Consider the following 10,843-nt stretch of genomic DNA (forward strand, 5'->3'; position numbering starts at 1 on the left):
ATTTTAATGGCAAATCCCTGTTTTTGTCAGATAGATGGGTAGATTCAACTGCACTGTGTCTGTACACAGATTCGTCTAACATAGGCTTTGGGGGTTACTTAGGAAATTACTGGTTTGCCGAAGAATATTAAAAACATGGTATAACTTACACATTTCTCTCAAAGAGCTGTTTCCAACTGTGTTGGCGTTTTGGGCACTTAAGATGCAAAACAAATGTATCAACTTTTTTTGTAACAATATAGCAGTTGTAGGCTTGATAAATAAACAAACATCTCGGGACCCAAATATTATGTGCCTGGTCAGAAGATTAGTTTTACAGTGTTTGAAAAATAACATCTTGTTTAAAGCCACACATCTTCCTGATGTTACTAATGTATTAGCTGATAAACTCTCTCGACTTCAGATAGACGATTTTCTGGAAATGTGCGAATATCAGCCACTCAAGCGCCAGCATGTAACAAAAGACAGTTTCACCATTTAGTTGGTTTGGTTTCGCATTTGGTACACAGCTCTTTATCCCCATCCACACACACTGTCTACCAGAGAGCTTTTGATGTTTTTCAGGAATTTTTGGCACAAACTTTTAACAGTCAGTATGGTGTGCCTGTAGATAGAGACCATCTGTTATTATTTATAGCTTTCTGTTTTAACAAACCATTAGCAGCATTTACAGTATCAACATATATCTCTGCACTTGGCAATTTTATGAAATTGAAAGACTTGCCAGATGTTACACAATTGTTTTTAGTCAAAAAAGCATTGCAAGGTTATCATAATTTAGTTCCTAAAACAGACACACGGTTACCAATCACATATGAAATATTGCATAACTTAAAACTGTCACTGGACGCTGTTTGCAATTCGCAATTCTTACGTATACTGTTAACGGCCATGTATTTATTGGCCTTTCATACTTTCCTTCGAGTTGGAGAATTTACTTCTTCCTCTCCGGAATCGTATATTATAGGAGTAGAACATGTGACATTCAATCGTTTTCATGGCGAACTAAATAGCTTTGACCTAGTTTCGAAAAACTATAAATATAGTCGAGGCAAGACTCATAAACTGCATATACCATGTTGTCACCATGAATTGAATATGTGTCCAGTACATGCATTGTACTCGTATTAAACATTACGTAACCCTCCACCAGGCCCACTGTTTTCATTTTTGATAATAGTCCAGTGACAAGATCTTTCTTTTGTACCAAGCTTCAAATGTCACTCACTTGGGCAGGTTATAGTACTGACTTTTACAAAGGTCACAGTTTCCGCATTGGTGCTGCATCGCAAGCAGCTTTCTCGGGAGTTCCAGAGGAAAAAAATTCGACTGATTGGCAGGTGGTCTTCAAACGCTTTTAAAAAGTATATTCGCATTTCTATGGGAGAACAATCAAATGGGACCAAAGCTTCAACAAAATAGTTACATCATGGTCACAAAAGTGATGGGGTCAAGGGTCTCTCACCTTGTGATTATCATGTTAACAAGTATTCTTCAGTTCTCCTCTTAAAACTAATATCAGTATTGCCATGGGTTTGAGAAATCCTGCGCCTTTGTTTGGGGTGGATGATTGTTTTAATATTTCGTTTTCTTATGGTTGTGATTTGTATTGCTAGTGGTGCGATGGGGTCATGGGTCTCTCGCACTTGAGTTATCATGTCTTAGGTACATAAAGTTTATGAGCAGGCAATTTTTCATGTTTTTTATGAATTATTTATACTTTGCTTTGTGCCATGGTGTCACGGGTTACTCACCTCTTTTCCAACTGTATTATTATTATTATAATATTTTTTTATTTTTTATTTTATTTTTTTTTTTTTTTGAAAACTTTCTGCACGTTATAGGGTGTAACACTTGAGTAAGGTTGATAAATAAATATACACTCACTTTCTTCGGATGGGGTTATTGCTAATAACTTAATAAATGAAATCCATTTATCATGTTTTTGCAATATATGGCATAAAGGTTAGATCCCCACCTTTGATGATGCATATTAACTGTTAATGTGTGTCTTCTCTTGATAAAACTAGTCACCTATCACATATTATGTATGATGCTGTAACAGAACCATTTATTGTTTACTGTGTTTTCAAATTCGTCATTTACATATTAAATGACAGATTTCAATCAAAGATATGTGTTGGTTTTTAATTTACTACACCATCAAACAGAGCTCATAAAGTGAGTGTAAGATATAAAACTTGGTTATATGGAGCTGATACTACGGAGCTTGCATAAATACAGATTTATTGAAAAATAAATAAATTTATGTAAGTACGGGACGGTACGGGTTTTAATGTTGTTCAATTGCAGAGCAGGTAAAAATTATGCGCAAATTATCAAGAACTTAACCCTCCCTCCCATCCCGGTTTTCTTCAGTATATCCATAGTTGTAGATAGTTCCACATGTGCTAGTCATTTTTGTTTTCTTGATAGATATGTCATTACAGTTTCATTGTAAAAATGATGTTCATCATATGCTAGTCATTGTTATAATAGATATTTGTCATCCATAATGATTGTTAGAATGATATTCAACATACATTTATGCTGTATTCATACTTCACATGTAACTATATCATTTACTTTTACTATAAAGCTGACATTTAGCGTGGTATGACTATTATGCTAGGCAGTATGTCGTTACTTTTGGCTATAAGACTGACATTAAGCAAATTATGCTGTCATTGTTAAATAATGTATATGTATTTCAGTATTTTTCTAGATGTAAGATTCACATTCATTGTTGATTGGCATAAAGGTTAGATCCCCACCTTTGATGATGCATATTAACTGTTAATATTTGTCTTCTCTTGATAAAACTAGTCACCTATCACATATTATGTATGATGCTGTAACAGAACCATTTATTGTTTACTGTGTTTTCAAATTCGTCATTGACATATTAAATGACAGATTTCAATCAAAGATATGTGTTGGTTTTTAATTTACTACACCATCAAACAGAGCTCATAAAATGAGTGTAAGATATAAAACTTGGTTATATGGAGCTGATACTACGGAGCTTGCATAAAAATACATTTTTACAACTTAAAATTTTGTTCCAGATCAATAAATAAGTACAAAATAACCTAATGCTTGATTAATCATGACTGAAAGACACCCTCTTTATCGGACGGTGATAAAACCTATTGTACCTCTATCTTTTTGAGCTACGCTGTATTGAGCAGTTACGGTATGAAAAAGTAGACATTTGACAGTAATATTTCTTTCATTAAAATATTTAACGAAAAATAGAAGAAAGTGTTCTAGTCAATAATAATCTGATAAAAACAACCGAAAATTTCGACTTGAAGCTTATCGCAAGAAGTCAAACCGATAGCACCGTGGGCCAATAAAATCAACATATGAGCCGCACCATGAGAAAACCAACATAGTGCATTTGCGACCAGCATGGACCCAGGCAAGACTGCGCATCGTCAACTCGCCCTAGCGTCTACGTTGCTTTCAGATTCAAAATTCATGTCTTCACTATATTGTCCTCCCCTCTATTGAATTTTTGTTTTAGGTTCATTTTCTCGCCATAGACCTTTGTTTTTTGTTAAAAGTACGTCAAACTTTATACAACGAAATAACACTGTGAAGAGGCAGCTAAGGCATGCCATACTAGTCTCGTTATGTTAAGTGTCTTTTTTGGCGTGTTAATCATAGAAAGGCCGCTATATAAATATAGAATGATATGATATGATTAAGGTTTTTAATAAGAATGTTAAACCTCAGTATTTGTTTTCTGTGCATGTTGTTTAAATTAACATTTAGAACAATGTTTTTTCTTTTGTTTATTATTTTATATTATGTTTAGACTGTGTTTGTTTTTTTATTTCATGTTCTCATTTTTTCTTCACATTAGTCAGCATAATTTGTATTCATTAATCTAAAATATTTTGTAAGTTTTTTAAATACATGTATATATATATATTAATGTTCTGAATTTAATAATAAGAATGTTAAACCGATTGCATTTAGGTAGTGCACCCGTAATGAGAATCGGCAATTTCCGTGCGTTTCCGTATCTTCCGTGTGCGATTTCGGCATCCTTCGGTCATAACAGGAAACTAGTTTTCATAACCGGAGAATGCCGAAATCGTGTACGGAGAAAACGTAAAGGAGAGGAAATTACCGATTATCAATATGGATCTACTATCTTAATATGACATCTAACGAAATCATATAACAATATTTATTAAGAAGGTAGGTTACCTTAATATTTGTATGAACGACGTTTATGACAATGAAAATTGTGGTTTCTTGAAACAAATTGATGTTACCATGGAAACGAAACCCGTGACCTATATATCTAAATGCAAAATTCACAAGCGTTGACACTGGTCTATCTAAAGAACACAGCTTCGGCTTTTTATTTGGATTTCAACAATACTCATGAGAATAATAGAAACATGCAGAACGATTTTGCCATAAAAATGTCAGACGAGGGATACTGCTGTAAGTATTTAAACTGTGAAATTTGTTTAAATAAATGCAAATAACATAAAAATATTACTTAACTTAGAAGTAAGATATTTTAAAGCTACATTAACAAGAAAGATAATTTTATTTGATATTCTTTATAAGAAAGATATAACCTATCTTAAACATCTCTGTTGCCACGGTTACTTAAACATAGGGTGCCATGTAAAGTGCTTGATATTTTTGCTAATAATGTTATCCAAATATTCCATGTTGGTCATTAACAGAATGGCACTGAAGCCGTCGAAAAGCCCATTTATATACATAGTTGTTTAAAACTGAGAGAAAACGCGTAACCATGGAAACACGAGCTCCGCGACATATACGTTTAAGCTCATGTTAGAAAGCTAACACGCATACTAGTAAAATTATCAATTATGCAGACTTCTACGGATAACAATGATACAAAAATACACCGAAAAGTGTTTAATATCAGTATTTCTTTCTTCTTTCAATATCAGATATCTTCGAAGGGGCATGTACATTAAACCTTGAAGGGATAGAGATAACGAAATTGAGACTTTAGCAGTTAAAACAGTAAATTACCTAAAACACAAAAAATTGCCGCGGTTCCAATAATTTGAATTTACCCTGGTAACAAGGAAACCTACCTCCTTAAGTTTGAACAAGAAAAAATAGTTACACAATATAGCAACGTTTGGTCTGCCAAAGTTTAATTTACTTCTGTTATCACGACAAAAGGACTTCGTATTGACCGAGGTCGACACAATACTCCATATATGGCTTTACTGATAAGGAATATAGTTTACTATAATTTAAATATGGTGGAATTTGAAACGGATGAGCAAATTGTAATACACATTATTTATATCATTTTTAAAATAATTTTGCAAGTGATCAAATTTATTGCTGGTTCGTTCTATCTTCTGTTAAATATCATTATAGAACCTGATATTATATGGGACCCACATCTGCTGAAAGATAGAGGAGGCGAAATCGGATTTTACCTATATACATTATTCAGATTTTACCAAACGATATGGAATACAATAAAGGACATGTGGCTATGTATATGTTTTTTGTTTAGTAAGTATATGTTTCTTTTCCTAATAAATGACGAATTATAACATCAAGCATACATTTATGAGCTACCAGTACAAGCAGTTTTCATTGTTTTAATTGTAGTCTTACATGAATTTATTGTCTACAGTTTTATAATATAGCCATGTGAGTGTTTTTTCCTTCGAAAAATGAAAGACAATGAAACATATACTCTAGCCGTAATTTAAGCATTTATTTTGTCCGGACTACTAGAAATAACGCCTGCATAAGGAACAACGAAATGATAAATTAGCTCAACTTCTGAAAATAAAGACTAAAACGGTAGATATCTATTTCTATCCTAAGATATTATTGTATTAAAAACTGTAAAAGAGAAATAAACGCTGACAAGAGCGCAGCCAGAATAAATCATTTTAGCAGGCCTACACCAAAATCCATATCTTTTTATATAATTTCTAATCCATAGGTTCTTATACTCTTTCAGGTGACTACAAAATTTTTGAACCAGAACTAACTTGTGATGTTTGTAAGTTACCCGACGAAGGAAACGAACGATACTGCCATGAGTGTGAACTGTATGTCTGTTCCCGATGCTATTTCATTCACCAACAACTTGGTTCGTGCAGAGATCATCGAACATCCGCCTGCAAAGAAATAAAAATAGAGCGTACAAAAATTCCTTTATCAAGAAAACATTTAGAAGTAGACAGTGTGAGAGATGTGGAGATTGAAGATAATGAAACCAAGTATAAGAGGTTTCGATCAGTATCATTGATAAAACTGAAAAACACAATTGCTTTATGCATTTATTGTCACAATGACACCATGTTTTGTAAAAATATCGAACTGGTGAAAAACCTAATTATATGTTGAGGAATGTTTTTCTATTCTGTGGAATAGAAGATGCTATTACCTATCTTCCATATTCCGGATTTGTCTTTTTCGCCACAAGACATCCACTTCGTTGCCCCTGGTATAGAAACGCCGCTTATGTCCCATTTCATGAAAAAATGAAGAATTTTTCAAAGATTATCTCTTATCAATTTTCAAAACTTAGATATCAGTTAAAAGTTATTGAAGGTCCCCCTTGTTTGAATGAAATTGACAAAACTTTTAATGGACAAACTGCCGTGGCACATCTTTATACAGAATTCGACAATGGGATTGCTGTGTTAGTTTATAAAAAAAATAATTCCAGATTCGGACTAGTTCCTAGGTGGTACATAATCTACTTTTGTCATGAAGGAAAGATGAAACACACGTGTTATTTAAAAGGATCACTAGACGGCGAAGTTTTCGTACAAAACCCAGCGTGCATGACTGCCACTTTACATAATACGCTTGTCATCTGCGGTTCAAATGAAATCACTGAAGTTGATATAGACGGCAATATAGTGCTAAATGTTAATATAACAGAAAATATATCCGGATCTATAACAGCTGTCACGTCCGATAATGAGGATAACATCTATATTTCCGGTAAACAAGAAGTGGTTAAAATATCAAACAATGGTAAGGAAATCAGAAAAGTTTTGTCCACTGATAATGGAAGAACTGTTGAGCACATTGTAGATATATGTTTTTCTTCGAAGACTCGTAAACTCTATGTTGTTACAAGAAACAGAGAAAATTCAGAATCATTTAACCTTGTTTGTTTCAATTTCATATGACTGTAATACTGAATTCTAACTATGTTTTACCAGCAACAAAAATGTCAAAAACAATTATATACATGTACTGGGAAAAGTGTTCCTGTTTTCCATGGTTACACGATCTACAGAATGAGATACAGTCCATAATATGGAACGCCTCAACTGCCTTAACATGATAATCATTAGTGCGTGTGCATTGTCCATGGCAATATATTCTGTACAAATCATAATTTGTTAAGTAGATAAAGCAGTTTGTGCTATGCAATCGCCAGCCCTTTGTGCTGTACAATTAATAATTTGTTATGTGCTTTTTCCAATATATTCTGTATAAATAATAATTTGTCTTGTAAATAAAGCAGTTTGTTATGTACATTTTCTAGTTTGTCCTGTATATTTCTTAGTTTGTGCTGTGCATTCGCTAGTTTGTTCTGTACAATTAACGGTTCGTTATGTGCATTTTCCAATACATTCGGTACAATTCATAATGTTAATAGAATGTTTTGTCAACTCTTCATTTCAAATTTCTAGTCCAGATTTCAATTATAGTAGAAAGTAATTAGTATAAACCATAAAGCCCTGTTGATCATAACATCGAAGTATTATCTGGGAAGATATGCCTGAATATATTTTGAAATGTTCAACACATACACATCTCGATACTCTTTACCCATAGTGTTCAAAATCAATTAGCACAACAGACCGTAAATTTAACAATAAAAGCATTTTTTTGAGACACAAAATGTTTAGAATTATAGTTACAGTGACGATTTGATAGAAAGCATTGCGTCTGAAATTATTCGTCCTCCACCTCTTATTCATTTGAGGAGTTTGGCAGTTACTTGCTGAGAACAGGTTAACTTGTACCGGTACACAGTCAAGAAATACTGGTTAGGCCAACTGTCTAGCTGCCGTTATGAAGGTTGTTAAAACGGTGCTTACCAAAATTTTGGCTATATAAAGAATTTAGCAGAATGTGAATTGTTTTGCAGATGTCGGTATGTCTGTCTGTCTGTCGGTCGGTATGTAGACCAATCTGTTTCCGGACGATAGCTCAAGAATGCTTGGGCCTAGGATCATGAAAGTTAAGACTGACCATTACCAGCAGATGACTTCTATTGATTATGAGATCAGTAGGTCAAAGGTCAAGGTCACAGTGACCTAGAACAGTTAAATGATTTCCGAATGATTACTCAAGAACACTTAAGCCTAGGATCATGAAAATTGACAGACAGGTTGGACATGATCAGCAAATGACCTCTATTGATTTTGAGATCAATAGGTCAAAGGTCAAGGTCAAAGTGACACGGAACAGTTAAACGGTTTACGGGTGATAACTCGAGAATGCTTTAGTCTATGATCACGAAAGTTGACAGAGAGATTGGCCATGTCTAGAAAATGACCCCTATTGATTTTAAGGTCAGTAGGTCAGAGGTCAAGGTCACTGTGATCTTGAACGGTTAAACAGTTTCTGAATGATAACTCAAGAACGCTTGGGCCTAGGATCATGAAAATTGATGAGGAGGTTGATCATGACCAATTCATTCAATAATAAGTATATTAAACGAACTGCATTAAGGTAGTTGACCCGTAATGGGAATCGGTAATTTCCGTGCGATTACGTATATTCCGTATGTGATTTCGGCACCCTTCGGCCTTAACAGAAACGGATCCACTACCTTAATATGACATTTAACTATATAATTAAACAACCTAAATAAAGTTTGAACAAAAAAAAAAAAAAAAAGAGTTGCACAATATAGCAACGTTTGGCCTGCCATAGTTAAGTATAACTTCTGTTATCGCGACCACAGAACATTACGGATCCTGCGACTTAATTTGATATTTAACAAATATGATTTAACAGCTTATTATGTTTGAACAAGAAAATATGAAGAAATAAAGAAATACCTTAATATGACATTTAACTACATAACTGAACAACCTAAATGCTTAGTTTGAACAAGAAAAAAAGAGGTGCACAATATATCAACGTTTGGCCTGCCATAGTTAAGTATACTTCGTATTGATCGGGGTCGATACAATAATGACAGTTACAAGATTACTCCATTTATAAATTGCTTTACTGATAAGAAATATAGTTTAAGTTATGATTTAAATATACTCGACAAAAAAGGTTCTGCAACATAACATGTTTTATGCTGTAACTTATTTATTAAGAATTAATTTTTTCATAATACATTATTTTTATTCATGTCTCACTTCACTGTATATATTAGGATGATTTTTACATTATTATGTTAGAGGAACATATGTGAGAGGACCATATGTTAGACTGGCTATAGCCAAATATGTTATCCTCTTTATATTAAGTTATTATTATTATTATTATTATTATTATTATTATTATTATATTACTTAACGTACGAGTATAATTCATATATCAAATAAAAGTACAAGTCAATCTTGACAAAAAGAAACTGAAAACAGAATGAAAATTGAATTAACGGTTTCGGCAAATTTCATGTTCAGAGTCATATAAGGTACCTGATCAAAAGTTGCAAAATTGCTGAATGAATTTCAATAGTGCGTGTATCCATCCTTTTGCGCAATGCATTCAAGAAAAACTGCATAAAAACTCGAATGTTCCCGTAATTATGGAAACTACAGACTGGTCAGCCATTATGTTTCATATAAACATATGAAACAGCGGTGGCATTTTGTCTTTCGGTGATGAATTATTTTGAAAAATCACAAATCACAATGTGTGAGTTAGTCGCTTTAAACTCGTTTTTCGATTTAAACAGATTGCTGTTCAATCACCCATAAACATAATTATTGAATCTGCAACGAAAAAAAAAAATACAGTATAGTATTTATTAGTTGGGCCGGGCTTTCTGCAAGACATTGAAAGTAAATCTATGCCAAAATGTAAGGAGATACCTTTTAACTATTTTTGAGATAATTCATGTAATATCAACTGAAACAATGCTCAAGATTGGATAGTGTAAGAACAGAACACACGTTTACATCTTGTAAGCGTAACAAAAATAGTGCCTACTGATTGAGAGCTTATTACATAAATTACAAAAATTAAACGTTTTAAATATCAATGTAAAACGTTACTTATCTTCAGCGCTAAAGAGGTTACTGTTTTGTACTATTAAAATGAAATGTTAATGTACATTTTGTAAAATCTATTCTACACTAGATGTCCACGGGCAACATGTCGAGCCCGCCAGCTGTCAAAAGAACTAACATTTACGATACTACATGGCGGCGACAGAATTGATATATACTTTCACTTGTATTTGCATATGGATCCTTTTTTTGGCCAGTTATAAAAAAACTTAAGATATAAATTATTTATAGTAACAACCGAGAGGGAAGTTGATCCTAAAATGCCCGTATAATATAAGTCCAAAGCAAACTCCTGACCAGTAGAGATAATTCAAAATACACCTACAAATTGGATATACCAGAGAAAAGTGGTCTCGATTTTCCCCTACTGGAAGTTATAAAAAATACAATTTAACCTATTTATATTAACAACAAAAGGAAGCACTATGCCTGAAGAAATGCTTCGGACAAAATCATGTTTTTCAATCTGACATTTGACCATTAAGTGTGACCTTGACCTTAGACCTAGGAACCAGATTCTTGCGTCATGTTAGTGAACATTTGTGCCAAGCTAATCCAAATTTATTGATGCACGAAAAAGA

Source organism: Mercenaria mercenaria, chromosome 19, assembly GCF_021730395.1.
Source record: "Mercenaria mercenaria strain notata chromosome 19, MADL_Memer_1, whole genome shotgun sequence".
Taxonomy (NCBI): domain Eukaryota; kingdom Metazoa; phylum Mollusca; class Bivalvia; order Venerida; family Veneridae; genus Mercenaria; species Mercenaria mercenaria.